This window comes from Artibeus jamaicensis, unplaced genomic scaffold (assembly GCF_021234435.1).
Source record: "Artibeus jamaicensis isolate MK-2021 breed Jamaican fruit bat unplaced genomic scaffold, CSHL_Jam_final contig_241, whole genome shotgun sequence".
Taxonomy (NCBI): Eukaryota; Metazoa; Chordata; class Mammalia; order Chiroptera; family Phyllostomidae; genus Artibeus; species Artibeus jamaicensis.
This window is the reverse complement of record NW_026521509.1, coordinates 2076014-2099183: the sequence shown is the minus strand read 5'-3', so window position 1 is coordinate 2099183 and position 23170 is coordinate 2076014.

Here is a 23170-nt window from a genome sequence, read left to right as displayed (position 1 = left end):
ATTATATCAAATGACAGTTTTGGGTGACCAGACACATATCACAACCAGTAGAATACAGTATGTTTGAAGTTTTGCTGCAATTCACTTATAGCATAAACTCTCTTCTTGTCAAAACCTGTGGTGTGTCGGACACTGTAGTAATTGATAATATATTCTATAAACTACTAATATTTGTGCCGGCAGATGTGATTTGCGAATGAAGGGAAAGTATATAGCAAAAATACATTTCTGTTCTTCATGATGTTCTTCACCATTGTTTTTTTTTTTTGAGGAGCTGTTATGTTATTAAGTTCATATTACAAGGTAGTTATAAAGTAAAACCAGAGGTGCAATGTGGAGATAGCTTATATTTAGTAATATCTCTACATTATATACTTTCTACAATGATCAAATAATTAAATACACTGGATTGTACAAGCAATGTTATTAAAATCATGTAATAAGAATGGCAATTTGTATTATACAGCCTTGTCTTGAATTAGAAATTACATATGAAACAGAACCCGAGCCAACTCCCAGAACTGCCAATGGGCCCAAGCTGGATCAATTCAAGCAAATATATATATATATATATATATATATATATATATATATATATATATATATATATATAGTATTGAATTATAACCCAAAACATGAAAGAAGCATGCACAAATTATACTGATATAAATAATAGAATATTAAAAAATCAAGGAAATAGACACATTTCCTATTCAGATGGATTCCAAGTAATTTATGTGGACACTCTGCGTTCAAGGAAATGGAGCATAATTTCCTGCTTTTAAGCATGGGATGTGCATAGTGTACATTTGAAAAGTATGGAAAGGGTTAAACAGGAGGAATTTTAGAATGGAGAAACCTGAAAAAAAACTACCTAAGTTAGATGATTAACCTTAATATCAACAGTGATAAGAAATTTTTATTGTATATATACTTGCCTATGATGTTCTGAGAATGGAAATCTACCTTTTCTTTCTTCCTCTGAAAAATCTATAATGGCAATCTAAATAGAAAAAAAATAGATAAATTCCTATTTAAGGAGGTTGTGCAAAACTATCTGTTCATTATTCCCTAACATTAAAGTCATTAATAGCAGGAAATTCCAAGAAACTGAAACAATCAAGAGTAGTCTAAGAAGACATGAGGACAAAGATTCTGTGTTCTTTTTGAATTCTGGACCATAAGATGGACATTAGGCAAAATCATAGAAAGTTTTGATAAAGCACAAACTTTTGTTAATAATACAGTCTCAATATTGGTTCATTAATTGTGACAAATATAACACACTAATTTAAGATGTTAAAATAGAACACCACTGGGTATTGGCTATATGGGCATTCAAATATATATATATAAATATATTTGCAATGATTCAGTAAACTTAAAACTATTTAAAAATAAAAACTTTCAAGAAAAATAATTAACAAAAAATATGATACAGACACTCCACATCTAGGTATTAACATAAGATAATAGTGTTTGTCCAACCAATGACTTGTTTGCAAATGTTCATATCTACTTTTTTTGTGACAGATCCCAAATGGACACAACCTTAATGCTATTCAAGAGGAGAATGGATAGGAAGAAATGTGTAGTATATGCACACAATGTAATATTTCTCAGCAATGACAAGGAATAAATACACTTTTGATATACACCACAACATAAGCAAACTTCACAATTAGTATCTTAAGAGAAAGAAGCCAAACATGACAGGTTGCATATCATATGGTTTCATATACCTAAAACATGAATATGCAAACTCATATATAGTGGAAGAAATTAAATCAAAAGCTGCCTGAGGAGGGGATATGGGCTGAGATGTTGGAGGAAAAGGTTACAAAGTAGCGTAAGAACAGTTTTGCAGTACTGAGTATATTTATTATCTTCCTGTGGTGATGGTTTCATGAATATATTGATGCCAAAATTATTAAAATGTATACTTTAAAAAAGATTTTATTCATTTCATTTTAGAGACAGAAGAAAAGAGGGAGAAAGAGAGGGAGCAAAAGAGGAACATCAGTGTGTGGTTCCCTCTCACATGCCCCAAACTGGGAACCTGGCCCACAACCCAGGCATGTGTCCTGACTGGGAATCAAACCTGCAACCCTTTGGTTCGTAGGCTGGTGCTCAATCCACTGAGCCACACCAGCCAGGGCTAAAGTGTATACTTTTAATACATGTGGTTTACTATGTATTAATTATTCTTCAATAAAGCTGTTAGGGGGGAAAACAATATATCTGATGAATATAGGACAAAAATCCCCTAGCAAAATGAATTCAACAGCATGTTGAAAAAATCACAAAGATCAAGTGAAATTTATCCTTGGCATTCAAGAATGTTTCAGCTTGTAAGACTCTATCAGTGTAACACATCACCTAAAACTTCTGAAAACAATGAAGATCACTTTTTCATTGAAAATAGAGTTACAGTATGGAATTTTCTCAGAAAACTAAAAATAGACCTGCCATTTGACCCAGCAATTCCACTGCTGGGATTATATCCTAAGAACCCTAAAACACCAATCCAAAAGAACCTATGCACCCCAATGTTCATAGCAGCACAATTTACAAATGCCAAGTGCTGGAAGCAACCTAGGTGCCCATCAGTAAATGAATGGATCAAAAAATTATGGTACATATACACCATATGGTACATATGGTATGGTACATTCTATGGTACATAGAATGGAATTCTATGCAGCAGAAAGAAAGAAGGAGCTACTATCCTTTGCAACAGCATGGATAGACCTGGAAAGCATTACGCTGAGTGAAATAAGCCAAGTGGTGAAAGACAAATATCATATGATCTCACCTTTAACAGAAAACTAAACAACAAAACAAACAAGCAAGTAAAATAAAAACAATGACCCTGAAATAGAGAACCAGGGGACGATGACCAGAGGGGACGGGGAGGGAATTTCAGGGGAAAAGGGGGAGGTATTTAAAGGAACAAGTATAAAGGACACATAGACAACAACTAAGGTGGGTGGAAATGGGAGGGAGGTGGGGGGCATGGGGCAGGGTGGGCTGGGATGGGAGTAAAAGACAGAAAACTGTACTTAAAAAATAATTAAATTTTAAAAATTTAAAAAAGAGAAAATAGAGTTACTTTATTTTTTACAGTAGTAAAGAAACTGAGATATTTATTTAATTTTATGACAAAATTTGAATATTTGTATCATATATAGGCAACACTATTGTATGACACATGGAAAATTTTTTATTTTTTATTTTTTAATTTTATTTAGTTATTTTTCAAGTACAGTTTTTTGTCTATTTCTCCCATCCCAGCCTCCCCCGCTCCTTGCTCCCCACCTCCCTCCCATTTCCACCCCCCTTAGTTCTCGTCCCTGTGTCCTTCCTATTTGTTCCTCCAAATCCCTCCCCCTTTTTCCCCTTAACTTTCCTTCCCTCTCCCCTCTGGTCGCTGTCCCCTTGTTCTCTATTTCAGTGTCTTTTTTTTTCTGCTTGCTTGTTTGTTTTGTTGTTTAGCTTCCTGTTAAAGGTGAGATCATATGGTATTTGTCTTTCAACACCTGGCCTATTTCACTCAGCATAAAGTTACTTTAAAGTCTTACTTAAATAATTACCATGCAAGTTATAGGACTGGAATATAGAGTTTTGATGGGAAAGCAGGTTGATTTGTTTGTGAGTAAAATTTATTGGTATATTTTGTTTACTTATTTGGTCTTTTGAAATTCTCTGAGAAGTGTCATGTTTAATACTGTTGATTAGGTAGAGTGTGGCAAAATAATTATAAACACTAATAATCTAAAATCCAATGGCTGGAGCTATAACAGCATGATTTGTATGAGGTGCTCTGAATTGTTTAAAGGCAGTTAAATTTTTCAAGAGAGAGGGACAGACATTGCCAAAGTAGAAGATACAGGTATTGATTCAGAAATCAATATATGTGTCACAACTTAAAATGAGAAAATGAGAATGAAAATGAAATCAATGCTATTCTATTTCTAATCCTGCCATTGTCCTAGGCACTTATCTCTCTCTCTCTCTCTCCTCAATTGAGGATATGATTTTTTTTATTATAGAGAGAAAGAAAGGAAGGGGGAAAAGAGAGAGTGAGAGAGGGAGAGAGACATCAATGTGAGAGTGAAACATCCATTAATTGCCTGCCCTGACTGAGCATCAAATGTATAACACTTTGGTATATGGGGTGATGTTCCAACCAAGTGGGCCACCAGGCTAGGGAAAGCACTTCTCTGTAGACCTCAGATTTATTATCTTAGAAATAGTTTGAGCAAATGACATCCTAGGAATTTCTCGGGTATGCTTCTTTTCACTTACTCAAGAATATGATTATTGATTGAAGAGAGAGAGAGAGGAAGGGAGTGGTAGAGAGACATTGATATGAGAAAGAAACATTGATTTCTTTCTTCTTGCTCACACCCTGCACTTGCAACCCAGGAAGGTGCCCTGGCCAGAATGGAACTCATAACCTTTTGGTGTACAGGACAATGCTCCAACCAACTAAGCAACACAGTCAGGGCTATGCTGTGTTTTATTTAACAATTTTTTTGTGAGTCAGCTGTGATCAACCTGGTTTAGTTTTGCAATATAATGTGAAAATAATAGTATTTTAAGCATAAGACAGTACCTGTGTCCACCAAATGCTCACCTATAGTGCCTTCTATCCCAGAGAAGTATGAATATAGCATTGTGTGTTATGATAAATTCAATAGAGAAAATTTATTTTGAAGATTGGGAATATGGTTTCCTTCATCTGGTTTTACTAAAAAAGACATTCAAAGTTTTTTTTCATCATACTTGATTTTTTTCTGTTTAAGACCAAACATTTAACAAAGGAAATGCTGTGATATTACAAATGTTCTTATCTTTTTAACACATCAATTGTAGTTTGTGTTTTGAAACCAATAGTTTTAAAGATGACAATTGAAAGTGCATCTAAATAAAGTTTAAAAAATTCACTTTGCATTTTAACTATTCCTTTTTCTGCAGATCTTCATTTAATATTTTTCTTCGGATAGTCATTCTTTTGTATATGGAAATAATGATTATTATTTTTATTTTATTTAGTATAGTTTGCATAATAAGAACTCTAAGTTTTAATTTGGTATTTAATGGTTTGTTATAAAATGTTTATTTTTCATTATGTTTAGAAACAAATATACTTACAAGAACATGATTAGGACAAAAACTAAAGTATCAACATTAAAAATGTGATCATCATTCAGTAAAATATAAACTTGCCATGAGTAAAGGGTTTTTTTATAATCCACATTATCCCAAGAACAAATGAATAATATTCTTTTTTCATAAGTTTTCTTTTGTCATGAGTTATTTAAAGGAGTTTTTAAAATATGGCATAAGAAGACTGTAGTAATACACTGAGTTGTAAGTAAAAGTGTCTTTCTCAGTGCATATATTACAAGTTAAACTGGACAAAAGTAATTTTTTAAAATATTGTGTAGGGCATTGTACATCAACTTGTCAGCTTTAAGTGATTTATCACTTTTTAAAAAGTTACAATAACAGATTTTATTCTTGGTATTATAAATATTAAAGTACACATAATAATATTAGGAATGTGATTTTAAAAATATTTTTCTACAGCTGTTACCCATTTCATTAAAAGTCAGAAAGCAAAGGTAATAAAAACCTTAATTATTTAACATTAGTGAATATCACCTATCCATTGAGAAAAAGGTTTGCTTCAATTCCAATGAAGCAGCCATAGTTCTTGCCAGGTGGACAAATTTCTGTGGAAAGCTGAAGGATGAGGGCTCATTCTGGAGAGGATTACTGGGTACTGTAGCATCTGTACAGAAAAGTGGTTGGTGGGAATGCAGACTGGTGCAGCCACTGTGGAAAGCAGTGTGGAGATAATTCAAAAAAGTAACCATGGAGCTGCCTTTCTACCCAGTGATCACACTACTGGGATTGCACACTAAGAATCCTGAAACACCAATTTGAAAGAACATAAGCACCCCTGTGTTCATCACAGTGTTACATACAATCACCAAGATATGGAAGCAGCCCAAGTGCCCATCAATAGACGAGTGGATAAAAAAGCTGTGGTGAATTTACACAATGGAGTACTACCCTGGCTACAAAAAAAAAGAAGGAAACCTTTGTAACAGCATGGGTGGACCTGGAGAACATTATGCTAAGTGAAAGAAGCCAGGCAGAGAAAGACAAATACCATGTGATGTCACTCATCTATGGAATCTAATGAACACACTGAACTAACAAGCACAGTAGAGACAGACTCATGGATGGAGAACAGGTGACAGCTAGTGGAGGCTGGGTTGGGGGGAGGCAAAGGGGTGGAGGGAATGAGCAAAAAGGAAAAAGGATTCATGGACATGAGCAAGGGCAACAGTGCGGGGATTGCTAGGGAAGCAGGTATAAGGGAACTAAATGGTAATGGGAAAATACAATAAAAATACATACACTCATTTTAGATTTATATTTTAAAGAATAATGTTCAAAGCAGCAGTTATAATCAGTTATATCATCTCAAAGGGGTAATGTCCATCAAGTAAAGTTGAACAAATCTTTCTAGAACCTTAACCATATGTATGTTTGCTTAATATTTATGCTCACATTTTAAAATCTATTGAGCAACAGTAATTGGGAATGTGATCCATTCACAGGTGAATTTCCTATAGACTCCATGTAGATTGTGGAGGAGGCAAATATATGAAGTCTTGTATAGAATGAAAATGTTTCATTAAAGTTTGGCATGAAACACTGCACTTAGACCTGTATTTTGATCTGAGATAATTTATCAAGGATTGAATTCTTACCGCAGATAAGCACTAAAGCCATTTTGAGAACAATTTGATTTATCATTTGGAAAGGGTCAGAATGCTACACTCATACAAAACAATCTGCGAGGTAGATTTGAAAAATGAAACACAGTTGTTTTGAATAACATGCTAAGCAAAGACTTTTGATTTTAGTTCTGAACAGGGATGCATTAAATGAAAGACCTTGACAGACAACACTCATCATATCATATATTGTCATATGTCATGTGCAGGGTTTGAGCTAATTCTGACACTGCTGTTCACCTCATAACAGTTTAAAGCATCCTTGAAATCCTTTGTAGGCGAATTCTTCATTAAACAAACAAACAAACAGTGGAGGGCTCCTTTGTTTTACAAAATCCTTCATCATAAGGTTTTATTTTTAAATTGTCAGGTCTCCTGGCACAATGAAGTGTTTACTGCTGGGTCATTAACCATCTGAAAAAATAGCTACCACTCAGAGCAATTTGAGATTTACAAGCCATTTCTAATCAAATGTCATTAGAAATTAAAATTAAGGTTATAAATGACAATGTGTGATTTAATTAAGCAAAGATTGATCTTTAACATAATGCATTTAAGAACACAAGTATTGTGTGCACAGGGAAACCTATGTAAAACTTTGAAGGTGCTTTATATGAAAAGGTTCGAATTTATTTATATTTTAGTGATTCAAGTACACTTTATTGGTGCATTTCTCTAACACTAGAATATTTTGCTCTATGGCAGATAGATGAGAAATAAATTTGTATAAACTATTGTGAGTATTTTGTTCTAGGCATAATAAAAACTCTGAAATTTTTTTCCTACATCATCCAAAAATTGTCTCTTGACCCCTACTTTTGAATACCTTCTATTGGCTGAAGAAATTATATATTTTAAATACTTTATTTTGTCATGTATATTTTAAGTAAGTGTTGATTTATAATTTTTATAAAATAGAATTTACCCTATTTATGTGTATAATTTCATTGCTTTGAAAAGTATATATAATCTCATAGCCATAATAGAAAAACTAAAATATTTTTCTTTTTTCAGTTTTATTTCCTTTAAAATCATCCATTTTGTGTTCAGTGAGTTTCTTGCTGATAATAATATATATAGCATAGTTTTAGAATTAAGGTCTGTGAGGACTATGAGTTAAGAATATCATTCTTTCTGGTATGCATAATTCTGTCATTCAAAATACAGTTTTTAGCAGTTACAGAAAGCAAAGTAAAAATTCAAAGTAAAATCTTTCATGCTTACTTCCATGTAGTAGTTTTTCCATAAACTTTTAATCACAAAATGAAAATTAATGTCTTTTTCTGTCTACCTCAGCTGCCAAGTATATTAATCAGTTGAAGCCTTCTGTGTATCTCCGGAGTCTATTGGAATCCACTAGTTTCTAGTCATTGACTTTCCTTACAGCACGTTGGTGAGCAATGATTTCCACCTGAAGGTAAGTTCAGAAATATAACAAGATCATCATCCTGTTTTTCATTCAAAATAATAAAAATAGCTTTATTGAGCCCCACATAACAATACATATTCTTACCAATTAGATCACATACTATATAAAATTAAAATGCAAACCAAAAAAAATAACTAGTGCTGCCTTATAGTCACTCAAATATTAATGTACAGGCATAATTGAGAGACATAATCTAGACGTATTTTCCTATTCTTTAATCTTGAATAAGCTATCCATAATCTTTAGGCCATAAGTTGCTCATCACTGTTTCATTTGGTGTCTTTGGTGTTTGTACCTATTTTACTCTGCACTATATTTTAACCTTTAGGCTCTTTCAATGCCTCTTCTGGCAAAGGAGAGAGCATGAATTTCAAAACAAGAGAAAGGAGAGAAGCAGAGAAAGATGGAAAGAGATGGTGAAGAAGAAAGGAATTCATCTTAGAAGAAGAATTCATGTGTTGGCCATGTTTATTTTTAGACACTAAACATTCTCATTTCCTCTTTGAGCTACCACAGCAATGACAAGATATGAGAAAGATGCTTGTGAAAGGTTCAGGAGTATAGGTCATTTTTATAAGATCAAATTCTATAAAATTGCTTTTGGGGGGGTTATTGATTATTTGGGGGCAGGAAGATCATTATTTCTAAATCTTTGAATAGTTTTAAATTTTAAAATAAAAATTCAAATTGAATTTTGTGGCAAAACATAAGAAACAAAAATGCAGTTAATATGCTAAAAGATTAAAATATTATATTCATCAAATAAGAATAACACACTGAGAGAAAGGAGCAGTCAAAAAGTAAGAGCAGGCATGTACAACATGCATACATATTATACAATTTTAGCTTAACAAATTTTCAGTGGAAGTTTTGTTTTGCAGTATATTTGCAAAATTTTCACTAGGAATTTCTTAACTTGAAATTTATAAATCTCCTAGAAGGTAGAACTAAAAGACTAACAGATGAAAACTGGAAAGAATAAACAAAGGACTAAAAGGATCAAGTCAAGAGGTCCAACATTTAACTAACAAGACTTTCTTATAAAGAAAACTAAAAAGCCAGAGATGAGAACATTATCCAAGAAATATATAAGAATATTATTTTCAGGACTGAAGGGCATAAGCCTGTAGATTAACAGTACCCATTAAGAGCCTGATAAAACAAACAGGAAAATACTCGGCAAATAAACTAAAAAGTAACATCATCATTGCCATCATCAGCATCATCAATAACAACAGCAAAAATAACACACACATACACAAACCCAGAAAACATCATATACCAAGGAATGGAAACCAGAATAACATGTGATTTCTCAAAAGTCACATTATATACCAGAATTTAGTTAAGCAACACCTTCATGTTGTAGTGCATGGAATTTAAAGCCTCTAGTGCAACTAACACTTAGGTGTGATAGTAAAATATAGATATTCTTTAAAGAAGCAAAGACTTACATTCTACATTGTGTAGAAGGCTTTCTCAAGAATCTACTGAAGAAGCTGATCCAGCCCTGGCTGGTGTAGTTCAGTGGACTGAGTGCTGGCCTATGAATCAAAGGGTTGCCAGTTTGATTCCCAGTCAGGGCACATGCCTGGGTTGTGGGCCAGATCCCCAGTAAGGGTCTTGACTGGGAATCAAACCTGTTACCTTCTGGTTCACAGCACATGCTCAATTCATTGAGATACAGCAGACAGGTCAACAAACAATTATTTCTTAAATGGCAAAATTTCACTTTTCTATAACTCTGAGGCAATACTATCTTTTTCTTGTATACTCTTGAAGATTCTTGCAAAGGCAGAAAGCATGATAAGGTATAAGATGCAGTGAAGTTGAAGCATGGTTTTAAAATTTACTCTACTTCCTCCTTCAGCAATTAACCCATTTGATGGCTTCCCCTTTATAACACACTTCTTCAAAAGCATCTGTACGTGATATCTTCACTTCCCATGTTCAAAATATATTTTGAATCTAATTCATTTATTGTTTGATCTTAACTACTAACATTTGTTCTTTTCAAGGTCAGGACCTCTACATCACTAGGTGCACAAGTCAGTCATTGCTCTTCAATCTATATATATCAAGTTTATTTCAAATAAAAGGGGAAATGAGCTTGAGCTCTATTTTCCTTGCTTTTGATTTCTTTCCTCAACAAGGTTTTTACAGTCCATCTTTACAGAGAAAAACAATGGACTGTAAATGATTGTCATAGGAAGAACTGATGATCACAGATTTTAACATATCAACAAGAAAGCAAGCAAGCAAAAAATCTTGTCTTGAAATGCAGTCAACCACAAGAAAATGCTAATGTGCATAGGTGAAAAAATACAACTTCCACACCTTGGTTCCCATCTGTCTCTGAGCTGGGGTACACTCCAGAATGTTGTATATTTTGCTACAGAGTCAAATGTACTTTTATGTAGTTTGCTCCTGAAGTTGGGGTTTGCTTTATAAATACATGTCCTGATATTCCACATTGTATTGACTGAATACTTCCTGCTCTTTCTGTGGTACTTTTCTTTAAGACAAAAATGAGCTAAAAAGTGTCACAGGAAGGTTTTTCAAAGTCAGTGGGGCTACCTAAGCTTTTGATTGAATCCATGCTGTGTTCCGTTTCCCTTTCCACCCCCATCCCTTCCAGTCAAGTGACAGTGGCTTTTCAACTTCAGTCACTTTGGTGAATTGCCTGATGCGAGAAAGCAAAGGATTATTCACCCCATGAGCACACATTCGATACATGGAAAATAGAAAGTGTTGTCAGGACAAATTGGTACCTTAGTGAAGTAAACTTGCATTTAAAAGAAGCAAATAGGCAATTTTCTGAGGGCCATGAACTGAAAAAACCTCAGTGAAACACAACTTACTACACGTTGCTTCAGGTTGCTGCAAAAAATTCCTCAAGGAAAATTACGTATCAAAATTATAATGACTAAAATGAAACAAAATGCCCATCTTGACTTCCTACATGCTCATCAAGAACAAAAGGAATACTGAAATTACAAGCAGGATAAACAAGCTAACTTCTACTAGAGTGGTGCTATAATCTTCCAGACACCATTTTTTCTTTCTTGATAGGGATAGTCTCTCATCTGATGTTTTAGCCTTTATTGTTGCTCTTATACTTTGATATCATAACTACCTACTCATGCCTTGGTTTCACCTGCTTCAATCCTTTAGCAAAGCACCATGACTGATACAGTATTATAGGTGCTGCACAAATAAGAATCTTTATATATCCTTTCACTTATTCATTAAATAAATGTTCATTGCATTTTTGCTAGTGCCAAACACTCCACTAGGTACTGGGGAAAAAAGTTGAAACACAACAGCAATTACTACTAATACTTAAATACTTCACACATTGTGTCAAGCACTTTTCTGTGCACTGAATACGTTTATTAAATTTTCTGAATTTTTAAAGGAATATGTACAATATCATTGTTTTACATATGAAAAATTGAGGCACAGAGAGGTTAAATAACCTGTTCCAGTTTCTTGTCTAGCAAGTGGTATATCTGGGATTAAAAACCAGGCAGCATGGCACCCGAGCCCAGTCTCCTTCTCCATTGTACTAGAGTACTTCTTCATCTCATGGATTTTACAATCTACTGGGATTACAAATTCTAAAGTAAACCAATAAATTACTATTTTACTTATAATGTGTAGTACTTAATATCAATGAATAAGAATAAAATAATATGGGGGACTTTCAAGATGGCGATGGAGTAGGATGGAGCAGATACCTGTTCCTAGTACAAAAGGAAGAGAAACCTGTCTGATTGGAGGAGGAGAAACCAGCAAACTAGCAGTTGCCAAGCATATATGAAAATAAGGGACCAGAAACCTCGACGGTCACAGAGGAGCCAGACGGTAGGGAGACAGCAGCGGTACAGTAGTCTTGGGGACAGACCAAAGAGAAATAGTGGGGATCTTTGCTGGCGCATGGTTGGGGAACTAGCGCCCAGTGGCGAGAGCCCAGCGGCACCTGGGACAGTGTTCAGCGCCCAGAGGGCTCCCTCCCTCGGATTTTTCGGCCGGGCTGGCCAAGTGGCTCAGGCAAAGAGGTGTGGAAGGGATTTCAGCCTGCACACAATTTGGGGTACTAGTAGCCTGACGTGCAGTGTATCTGGGCGAGTGCCTGACGGCGCCTAGGCCAATGTTCAGCACCCAGAAAGCTCCCTCCCTAGGATTTTTGGGCCAGGACCTGCCAAGAGGCCCAACCAGAGGGGAGCAGAGGAGATTTCAGCCTGCGCACAGTTCTGGGTCCAGTGCCTGGGGTGGTGCTGCTCCATCCCTAGGTTTTTTCAGCTGAGGTTGGCCAGAGGACCCAGACAAACACAGGAGCAGAAGGGATACACACCACGCAATATGCCATGACATGCGCACAGAGTTTCTAGGTCGGCGCCCAGTCCTCAGATCGGCTCCCGGCTACCAGTCCACCCCCCTCACACTACCTGGAAGCCCTGGGCGCTAAGGGCTCCTGGGAAAAGAGCTGAGACCCTCAACCCCCTCCCTTTCTGGCCAAGCAAGGTGGGGTGCCAGGAGAGACTTGTTCGATAGAGTTTGCTGAGAGGATGCTGAGGACAAAGGGCCCCAACTAAGGACTCTGTGGTTGCCAGCCCAGGAGAACTGAGAGATACAGTGTGGGGCTCTGAATCCAATATACACAACAGCCTGGTCTGCTCCACACCCAGCTTGGCAGTGAACCCAAGATTGGGCAGAGGGCCTAGAGCTTCTCCACAGAACGGGGCAGGTCTGTGCTCAATGCTGAGGGAACCAGGCAACTAGACCGGTGCAGGTGCCCGCAGACACCACAAACCAGCCCATGGCGGTAACCCCTGGGAGCGGAACGCTGTGAGGAATCCCTAGCTCCCCATTGTAGGGAGCTGGGGAGAGGCGCCAAGTGTCTGGATCCTGAGAGGGGCTGGCAGAAAAAATCACAACAATCGGCCCTCGGCCAACTGCAACCAAAAAAACCTGTTCAGCTAGTTTGAAGCTAACAAGTAACATTTCATTTTCTGATGTTGTTTTGGGGGGATTCTTTTTGTTTGTGTGTTTTTTGGTTTTTGTTTCTTGTTTCTTTTTTTACTTTACTTTATTTTATTTTTATTCTTTCTTTTTTTTACTTTTCTTCCTTTTCCATTCTTTTTCTTTATCTTTTTGCTTTTTTAAAGTAATCTGTTATTTCTCTTAAATTTTATTACTGTGTCATCTTTCGATACTTTTGTCCTCTTTTTACGGATTTTCTGTTTTATTTCTTCTTCTTTTCTTTCTAAACTTATTGCTCTTTCTTCCATTCTCCTACTTTTTTTTTCTTTCTTCCTTTTATTTCTTTCCTTGTAATTTCTTTCCTTTACCCACAAGAGTCACAATCAACTTGAAAATATGAAAAGACCAGAGCTGGACCCATAGAAGAGGCCTCCCAATAGTAGAGTCAGAGAGACAAATACCACAGTGCTGTAGGAGAGAAGCCAAAAGTTGCTGCATATTTGAGTAGATGGAAGCAGAGAATGACAGGATAACCAAAAAAGACTGAACCACTAAAATTCACAGGCAATCCACCACAAAAGTTCACACCGTAAACCCAGGGTGTCAAAACAGATTAATCTAAAGAGCTGAGGCTAACAAGAAGAGTCTCACAAACAATGGGAAGACAAAGAAACAATCACCAAATGAAAGGAAAGGAGGAACCGTCAGAAAGAATGTTAGATGAAATAGAGGCAAGTCAACTATCAGATGCTGAATTCAAAGCATTGGTTATCAGGAAGTTCAAAGAGCTCACAATGAGCTACCAGAAACTACAGGGGAGATATAATGACTTCACCATGAACTATATCAACATAAAAAAAAAAGGAAATTATTAGCAAGGGCCAAGAGGAAATGAAGAATACAATTTCTGAATTAAAAAACACAGTAGAAAGCATTAAAAATAGGGTGAATGAAACAGAAGATCGGATTAGTGAATTGGAGGACAAAGTAGAAAGCATTTCACAGAAAGAACAGGAAAGGAAAAGAGGCTCAGAAAGAATGAAGAGGGATTAAGAGAAATGCAAGACAATATGAAACGTAATAATATCCGAATAATAGGAATACCAGAAAGAGAAGAAGAAGAACAAGGGATAGAAAACATATTTGAAAGAGTAATGAGAGAAAATTTCCGTAACTTGATAAGAGAAAAAGTCGCAGAAATCCAGGAATCACACAGACTCCCATTCAAGAGGAACCCAAGGAGGCCTACTTCAAGACACATCATCATTAAAATGGCAAAATTCCAAGACAAAGAGAGAATCTTAAAGGCAGCAAGGGAGAAAAAAGAAGTAACATACAAGGGAGCCCCAGTAAGGTTAGCTGCTGACTTTTCGATGGAAACACTTCAAGCAAGAAGAGAATGGCAAGAAATATTCCAAGTAATGAGAACCAGAGGCCGACAACCAAGGCTACTTTACCCAGCAAGGCTCTCAATCAAGATAGATGGCCAAATAAAGAGCTTCCAAGAGAAAAGAATCCTAAAAGAATACACCTCCACCAAGCCAGCTCTACAAGAAATACTAAAAGAACTGCTTTAAGGAAAGGAAGGAAAAGAGACAGACAGAGAGGAACACAGGTACAAAAATGGCAATGAATAAGTACCTATCAATAATAACCTTAAACGTAAATGGATTAAATGCTCCAATCAAAAGACACAGAATAGCTTCATGGATAAGAAAGCATGACCCACACATATGCTGCCTACAAGAGACCCACCTCAGGACAAAAGACCATCACAGACTAAAAGTGAAAGGCTGGAAACAAATTTTCCAAGCAAATGGACAAGAAAGAAAAGCTGGGGTAGCAATTCTCATATCACACAAAATAGACTTAAAAAAAAGAGCCATAAATAAAGACCCAGAAGGTCACTTCATAATACTCAAGGGAGGAATCCACCAAGAAGACATTAACATCATAAATATATATGCACCCAACATAGGAGCACCAAAATATATAAAGAAAATCTTAGAGGAATTCAAGAAAGATATATACAGCAACACAATTATAGTGGGGGATTTTAACACCCACTATCAAAAATGGACAGATCTTCCAAACAAATTATCAACAAAGATATTGTGGCATTAAACAACACCCTAGATGAAATGGACCTAACTGATATATACAGAGCTCTTCACCCCAAAGAAGCTAAATACACATTCTTTTCCAATGCACATGGAACATTCTCAAAGATAGACCACATGATAGGACACAAAACAAGCCTCAACAAATTCAAGAAAATTGAAATCATACCAAGCATCTTCTCTGACCACAAGGGACTAAAATTAGAAAACAACCCCAAAGGAAAAAACCCAAAGCACCCAAAAACATGGAGACCGAATGGTATGCTATTAAACAATGAATGGGTCAAGAAAGAAATTAGGGAAGAAATCAAAAAGTTTCTGGAAAAAAATGAAAATGATCTCACAACAACCCAAAACTTATGGGACACAGCGAAGGCAGTCCTGAGAGGGAAGTTTATAGCAATACAGGCCTACCTAAAGAAGATAGAAACATTTCCAACAAACAACCTAACCCTATGCCTGCAAGAACTCGAGGAACAACAACAAAAACAGCCCAAAGCAAGTAGAAGGAAGGAAATAACCAAGATCAGAGCAGAACTAAATGACATAGAGACTGAAAGCACAATTCTAAGGATCAATGAATCCAGGAGTTGGTTCTTTGAGAAGATAAACAAAATAGACAAACCTTTAAGTAGGCTCATCAAGAAAAGAAGAGAGAGGACACAAATAAACACAATCAGAAGTGGAAGAGGAGAGATTACAACTGATACCACAGAAATAGAAGGGAATGTAAGAAATTAATATGAAGAATTGTATGCCAAGAAATTTGAGAACCTAGGGGAAATGGACACATTTCTAGAAAAGTATAATCTCCCAAAATTCAATGAAAAAGAAGGAGAAAACTTGAATAGACCAATAACAGCAAAAGAAATTGAAGCAGTAATCAAAAAACTCCCATCACACAAAAGCCCCAGACCAGATGGTTTCACAGGAGAATTCTACAAAGCATTTAAGGAAGAGCTAACCCCCATTTTTCACAGACTATTCCAAAAAATCCAAAAGGATGGAAAACTCCCAAACTCCTTTTATGAAGGCAGCATCATCCTAATTCCAAAACCAGATAGAGACACAACAAAGAAAGAAAACATCAGGCCAATATCACTGATGAACACAGACGCTAAAATAGTCAACAAAATATTGGCAAATCGCATCCAACAATATATCCAAAAGATTATACACCATGACCAAATGGGATTCATCCCACGATGCAAGGATGGTTCAACATTCGCAAATCAGTAAATGTAATTCATCACATAAACAAAAGCAAAGACAAAAATCGCATAATCATAACAATAGATGCAGAAAAAGCTTTCGATAAGGTACAACACCCATTTATAATAAAAACACTCAGCAAAGTGGGAATACAGGGAGCATTTCTCAGAATAATAAAGGCCATATATGAGAGAGCTACAGCCAATGTCATACTCAATGGGAAAAAATTAAAAGTTTTTCTAATAAGCTCAAGAACTAGACAAGGATGTCCACTTTCACCACTTCTATTCAATATAGTTTTGGAAGTTTTGGCCGCAGCAATTAGGCAAGAAAAGGAAATAAAAGGCATTCAAATAGGAAAGGAGGAAGCAAAACTGTCACTGTTTGCAGATGACATGACAGTGTACATGGAAAATCCTATAGACTCTACCCAAAAACTGATCAAACTAATTAATGAATTTGGCAAAACAGCAGGATACAAAGTCAATATCCAAAAATCAAAGGCATTTTTGTATACTAACAATGAGTCAGCAGAAGCAGAAATCAAGGAAAAAATCCCATTCGATATAGCAAAAAGAAAAATTAAGTATCTGGGAATAAACCTAACCAAGGAGGTAAAAGACCTGTATGCAGGAAACTACACAGCCCTGAAGAAAGAAATCAGGAAGACACAAACAAATGGAAACATATACCTTGTTCATGGATTGGAAGAATTAACATTATCAAAATGTCCATACTACCCAAACAATATACAGATTCAATGCAATACCTATTAAAGTACCAATGGCATATTTCACAGACATAGAACAAACACTTCGAAAATTTATATGGAACCATAAATGAGCCTGAATAGCAGCTGCACTTTTGAGAAAGAAGAATAAAGTAGGAGGGATCACAATACCTGATATGAAACTGTATTACAAGGCCACTGTAATCAAAACAGCCTGGTACTGGCATAAAAACAGGCACATAGACCAATGGAACAGAACAGAGAGTCCAAAAATCAACCCAACTCTCTACAGTCAATTAATATTTGACAAAGGGGGCAGTAACATAAAATGGAGTAAAGATAGCCTCTTCAACAAATGGTGATGGGAGAACTGGACAGCTATGTGCAAAAAAATGAAACTTGAGCACAGACTTACACCATACACCAAAATAAATTCAAGGTGGATAAAAGACTTAAATATAAGCCATGACACCATTAAAGTCCTAGAGGAGAGCATCGGCAAGAAAATCTCAGATATTTCACGCAGCAACTTTTTTACTGATATGTCCCCTACAGCAAGGAATATAAAGGAAAGAATAAACAAATGGGATCTCATCAAAATAAAAAGCTTCTGCGTGGCTAAAGAAAACAGTATTAAATTAGCAAGACAACCAACTGTATGGGAAAACATATTTGCCAATGATACCTCAGACAAAGGTTTAATCTCCAAAATATACAAAGAACTTACACGACTCCACTCTAAGAAGACACCCAACCCAATTAAAAAATGGGAAAAGGACTTGAACAAACACTTCTCCAAGGAGGACATACAGAACATTCAGAGACACATGAAGAGATGCTCAATATCATTAGCTATCAGAGAGATGCAAATTAAAACCACAATGAGATACCACTTTACACCAGTCAGGATGGCTATCTTAAACAAAGCAACAAAAAACAAATGGTGGAGAGGGTGTGGGGAAAAGGGGTCCTTAGTCCACTGTTGGTGGGATTGCAAACTGGTACAACCATTATGGAAAACAGTATGGAATTTTCTCAGAAAAATAAAAATCGACCTGCCTTTTGACCCAGCAATTCCACTGCTAGGATTATATCCTAAGAATCCTAAAACATCAATATGAAAGAACCTATGCACCACAATGTTCATAGCAGCACAATTTACAATAGCCAAGAGTTGGAAGCAACCTAGGTGCCCATCAGTAAATGAATGGATCAAAAAATGGTGGTACATATACACAATGGAATTCTGTGCTGCAGAGAGAAAGAAGGAGCTACTACCTTTTGCAACAACATGGATGGAACTGGAAAGCATTATGCTGAGTGAAATAGGCCAGGTGCTGAAAGACAAATACCATATGATCTCACCTTTAACAGGAAGCTAAACAACAAAACAAACAAGCAAGCAGAAGAAAAAAAAACAAAGACACTGAAATAGAGAACAAGGGGACAGTGACCAGAGGGGAGAAGGAAGGGAAATTAAGGGGAAGAAGGGGGAGGGATTTGGAGGAACAAATAGGAAGGACATAGGGACGAGAACTAAGGGGGTGGAAATGGGAGAGAGGTGGGGAGCAAGGGGTGGGGGAGGCTGGGATGGGAGAAATAGACAAAAAACTGTATTTGAAAAATAACTAAATAAAATTAAAAAATAGGGAATTACTTAAATCTGCATTTAAGTGATATGTCATGTTAAAATTGCCATTTGTCTGAGATTCTGTATGACAGTTGCTCTATCTGAAGTAATTTTCATGAGTTTTATTGCTGCCAAATTAAAGGGTAGAATACAAAAGTGAATAAAATAATTGAAGATCAAGAATATGTATTTTGCAAAAATTTTAAATAAGAAAGGGACATTTGAATGCTACATATATAGAAAGCTGCATAAAATCTGCACTGTATAGATGCAAATTTACATTTGATTGTCAAAATAAAAAGGTTTAAAATTCATATTCAGGTTCTTAGGCTGTTGTTCTTGAACATTCTCTTCTCAAAGTTTTTATTGTATTTTTCATGTTTGTATGTAATACGCAGATGCCAATTTCATTAAATTTTTTAAAAGAGACATATAGCAATAAATGCTTGCTGATATAATAAACAAATCACCTACATACATTCCTTACAAATTAAACATAGTCAAATCAAGCATTTTAAAATTTCATCCCAAAAAGTGTTAATTTTATTTATTGCTATAGCACATATTTTAAAATTATTTGTATGTGAAAGTGTTTTATTTTTGAAATTGTAAGTTATAGTGCTTTGGTGACGTATATTGAATTTTAGCAGAACTTGTTTATTTTGTTTCCTTGATTTTTAAGTGATCCTGACTTAAAGTATCATTATTCTAATGAATTTTGTAGTTTCTATTGTCCACTTGGTGGATCTATTGTCCACTATGCTGATCATAGTCATCAAATGAGGTATTATCTGACATTTAAACAGTTTAACAAAATATTTTTTATTTTGTTTCTGTAAAACACACACATTGGTTAAACAAACTAAAAGTAAATCAAATTATATTGTGTTAAAAATTTTCCCAACACTATCTAGTAGATTGATTTATTTGTTAATAAGAATTAGTAGAAGGCTTTATTCTTCTAAAGAATCATGAATTGCATAGACCTAAGGCTTTCACATTTGGGTGAACCTAAAACTTGAACATTTAACATTACACTGTCCAGTGTAAGAGATTTTAGAGATAATACTGGCAATAACACATGCTTAATTTAATTGCCTAATACAATCAACAATTAACATTTAAAATTACTCATCTTCATAAAGAAAAAAAGAATTCCAAGATATACAGGGATGAAAAATATTAAAGGGATGCTAAAGAAGTAGTGTACAAATATAATACAGAAATTTGAACTGATGAATGTAATTGAAAACTATTATTTTTGAGAAAAAATCAAAATAAAATGAAGCAAAGTAAAAATGAAATTAAATATAAATACATTGTATCCCAGATGGCTCCCCTCTACTACAGCTCACTTCTTCTACCTCTGTGACTTTCAAAATAAACTCGCACTTGTACCTGAGTCTTGAGTCTGAATTGTTTCTTGGCCAAACTCAAGGACAGAGCCCAAACATTTACCTATTCACCATGAACAACTTCAGAGATATAACTAAAGTGTGAAAAGTCTAATTGGTGTCCAGAATGCTGGGGGAATTGGTTAATGTGGAAAAACTCCCCACACATTTGGAGTTAAAAGTGTTGTGAGTTTAAAAACAGTTTTTCTTTACATTATTAAACTATGTCATGTTTATATACAAACATAAAACCGGGTGTATATAAACAAAGTGAATAAATAAAACACAAATAAAATTGAAGTACATATTTCTCCTGACACAGATGTATACTCCATGTATGTCTGTCATGTATGTCTCTCTCATGTATGATATAATTTTTATTAGTTTCCATTTTAAATCTGTGGAAAAACACATAACTCACCTGTGCCTCTCTTTCTTCATTTATTATATTCCTATTTGGCAGGGTAAATGTGTGTGTTTTAATGTCTAGACAACAATTTTTAGTTGCTTATAAATGATGACTGAGAAATTTAAAAGAGACTTATTCTTTTAAGTCTTTTAAACATTTGTTATATCATCTAACTCATTCAAATAATTTGCATTGTTTTTGAATTAGAAATTTTAATCTCATTTTATTTCCAATCACCATCAATTCCAGGTAAGTGAGTCTCCAAGAAATTATCTTTGTTTTTCAAAGAAACATACATTTAGGTGTTGCAAATAAAGTACTACATTAAGACTTGAGTTTGCAGTCAAGTGTGTTTGTAGCCAAACCAAAATGGAGGTTCAGCTGCCAGCCTCAGCAAAAGCCAAACTCATGAGGCAGGCGCTGGAGCAAAACGAAAGAGGTTCATTCAGGTGTCACATGACCTGGGAAAATAGTGGACTCCCATCTCAAAGACCATCTCCTCTCCCTGTCCGAGCTTGAGGTTCTCATAGGGTCAGGGAAGGAAAGGGTTTTTCCCATTCAATGATCTTTCTGGATTTTTGAATGCTCAGTGTAAGAACCTCCCCCCGAAGCCATATGAGCCAATAGGAGAGACTCCTTGGTGCTCCAACTCTTATCTGCTAACAGGTTTACATAGTTGCAAAAGCTTGGACTAGTAATTTAGCCACTTAGTGATTCAGAATCTATATCTATATAATGGGAATGAAGCTGTAGTTAGTAGGGTTCAGTGAGACAATGATGCAAAATGTCTAAACACGTACTGTTGGGAACCGCCCTGCCTGGTTTCAGAAGCTGTAATCCCCAGTGCCTAAGGCTAAGTATAAAGACCTTGGGACCATAAGCCATTAAGGAGACAAAGCTTAGCTTCCTCATAGGGGTGCCACCTCTGCCCCCTTTTACTTAACCCTGCTTGGCCCAAGGCGGATGACTGGTTAGCCAGTGACCGGTAAGATTCCTCAAGGGAGGGATGACCTAAGACGGGCATGGTCATGATGGGGCCATCAGGGAAGGACTGGGAGGCTATAGAAAAAGGGGCTGATGGACCCTCGCCCCTTGGCTTTGACATAACCTGAGTCCTCATTCTGTCTACAAGAAGTCTCCTAATCTCTTGGCTGCCTTATTTCCAGTGCCTTCTTCCCCCATTATCCCTCTCCCATCTCCCCTCTGGTTACTGTCAGTTTGTTCTTTATTTCCAAGTTTCTGGTTCTATTTTGCTCACTTGTTTCTTTTATTGATTAGTTTCCACTATAGGTGAGATCATACAGTATTTGTCTTTCACCTCCTGGCTCATTTCACTTAGCATAATGCTTTCCATACAGGCTGTCACAAAGGGTAGGAGCTCTTTTCTTTCTTTCTTTCTTTCTTTCTTTCTTTCTTTCTTTCTTTCTTTCTTTCTTTCTTTCTTTCTTTCTTTCTTTCTTTCTCTCTCTCTCTCTCTCTCTCTCTCTCTCTTTCTTTCTTTTCTTTCTGCTGCATAGTATTTCATTGTGTATATGTAGCACAATTTTTTTGATCCACTCATTTACTTATCAGTGCTTATGCTGTTTCTAGCACTTGGCTACTGTAAATGGTGCTGCTATGAACATTGGGGTGCATAGATTCTTTTGGATTGGTGTTTTAGGGTTCTTAGGATATAATCCTAGCAGTGGAATTGCTGGGTCAAAAGGCAGGTCGATTTTTAGTTTTCTGAGAAAATTCCATACTGTTTTCCATAACGGTTGTACCAGTGTGCAATCTCACCAACAGTGAACTAGGGTCCCCTTTTCCCCACAACCTCTCCAACATTTATTGTTTGTTGCTTTGTTTATGATAGCCATTCTGACCGGCGTAAGGTGGTATCTCGTTGTGGTTTTAATTTGCATCTTTCTGATGGCTAGTGATGCCAAGCATCCTTTCATATGTCTCTGGACCCTCAGTATGCCCTTGAAGAAGTGTCTGTCCAGGTCCTTTGCTCATTTTTAAATCGGATTGCTTGTTTTCCTGGAGTGGAGTCATGTGAGTTCTTTACATATTTGGAGATCAAACCCTTGTCCAAGGTATCATTGGCAAATATGTTTTCCCATATGATTAGTTCCCATTCTGTGTTGTTGATGTTTTCTTTAGCAGTGCAGAAGCTTTCTAGTTGGATGTACTCACATTTGTTTATTCTTTCCTTTATGTCCCTTGCCCTAGGGGATGTATTGGTGAAAATATTGCCGGGTAGGATATCTGAAATTTTCCTGCTTATATTTTCCTCCAGGGCTTTTATGGTGCCATGACCTATATTTAAATCTTTTATCCATCTTGAGTTTATTTTGTTGTACAGTATAAGTTGATGCTTGAGTTTCCTTTTTTTCCACGTAGCTGTCAAGATCTCCCAGCAACTCCTTGGTTAAGTTTATTCCTAAGTATGAAAGTGAAAAA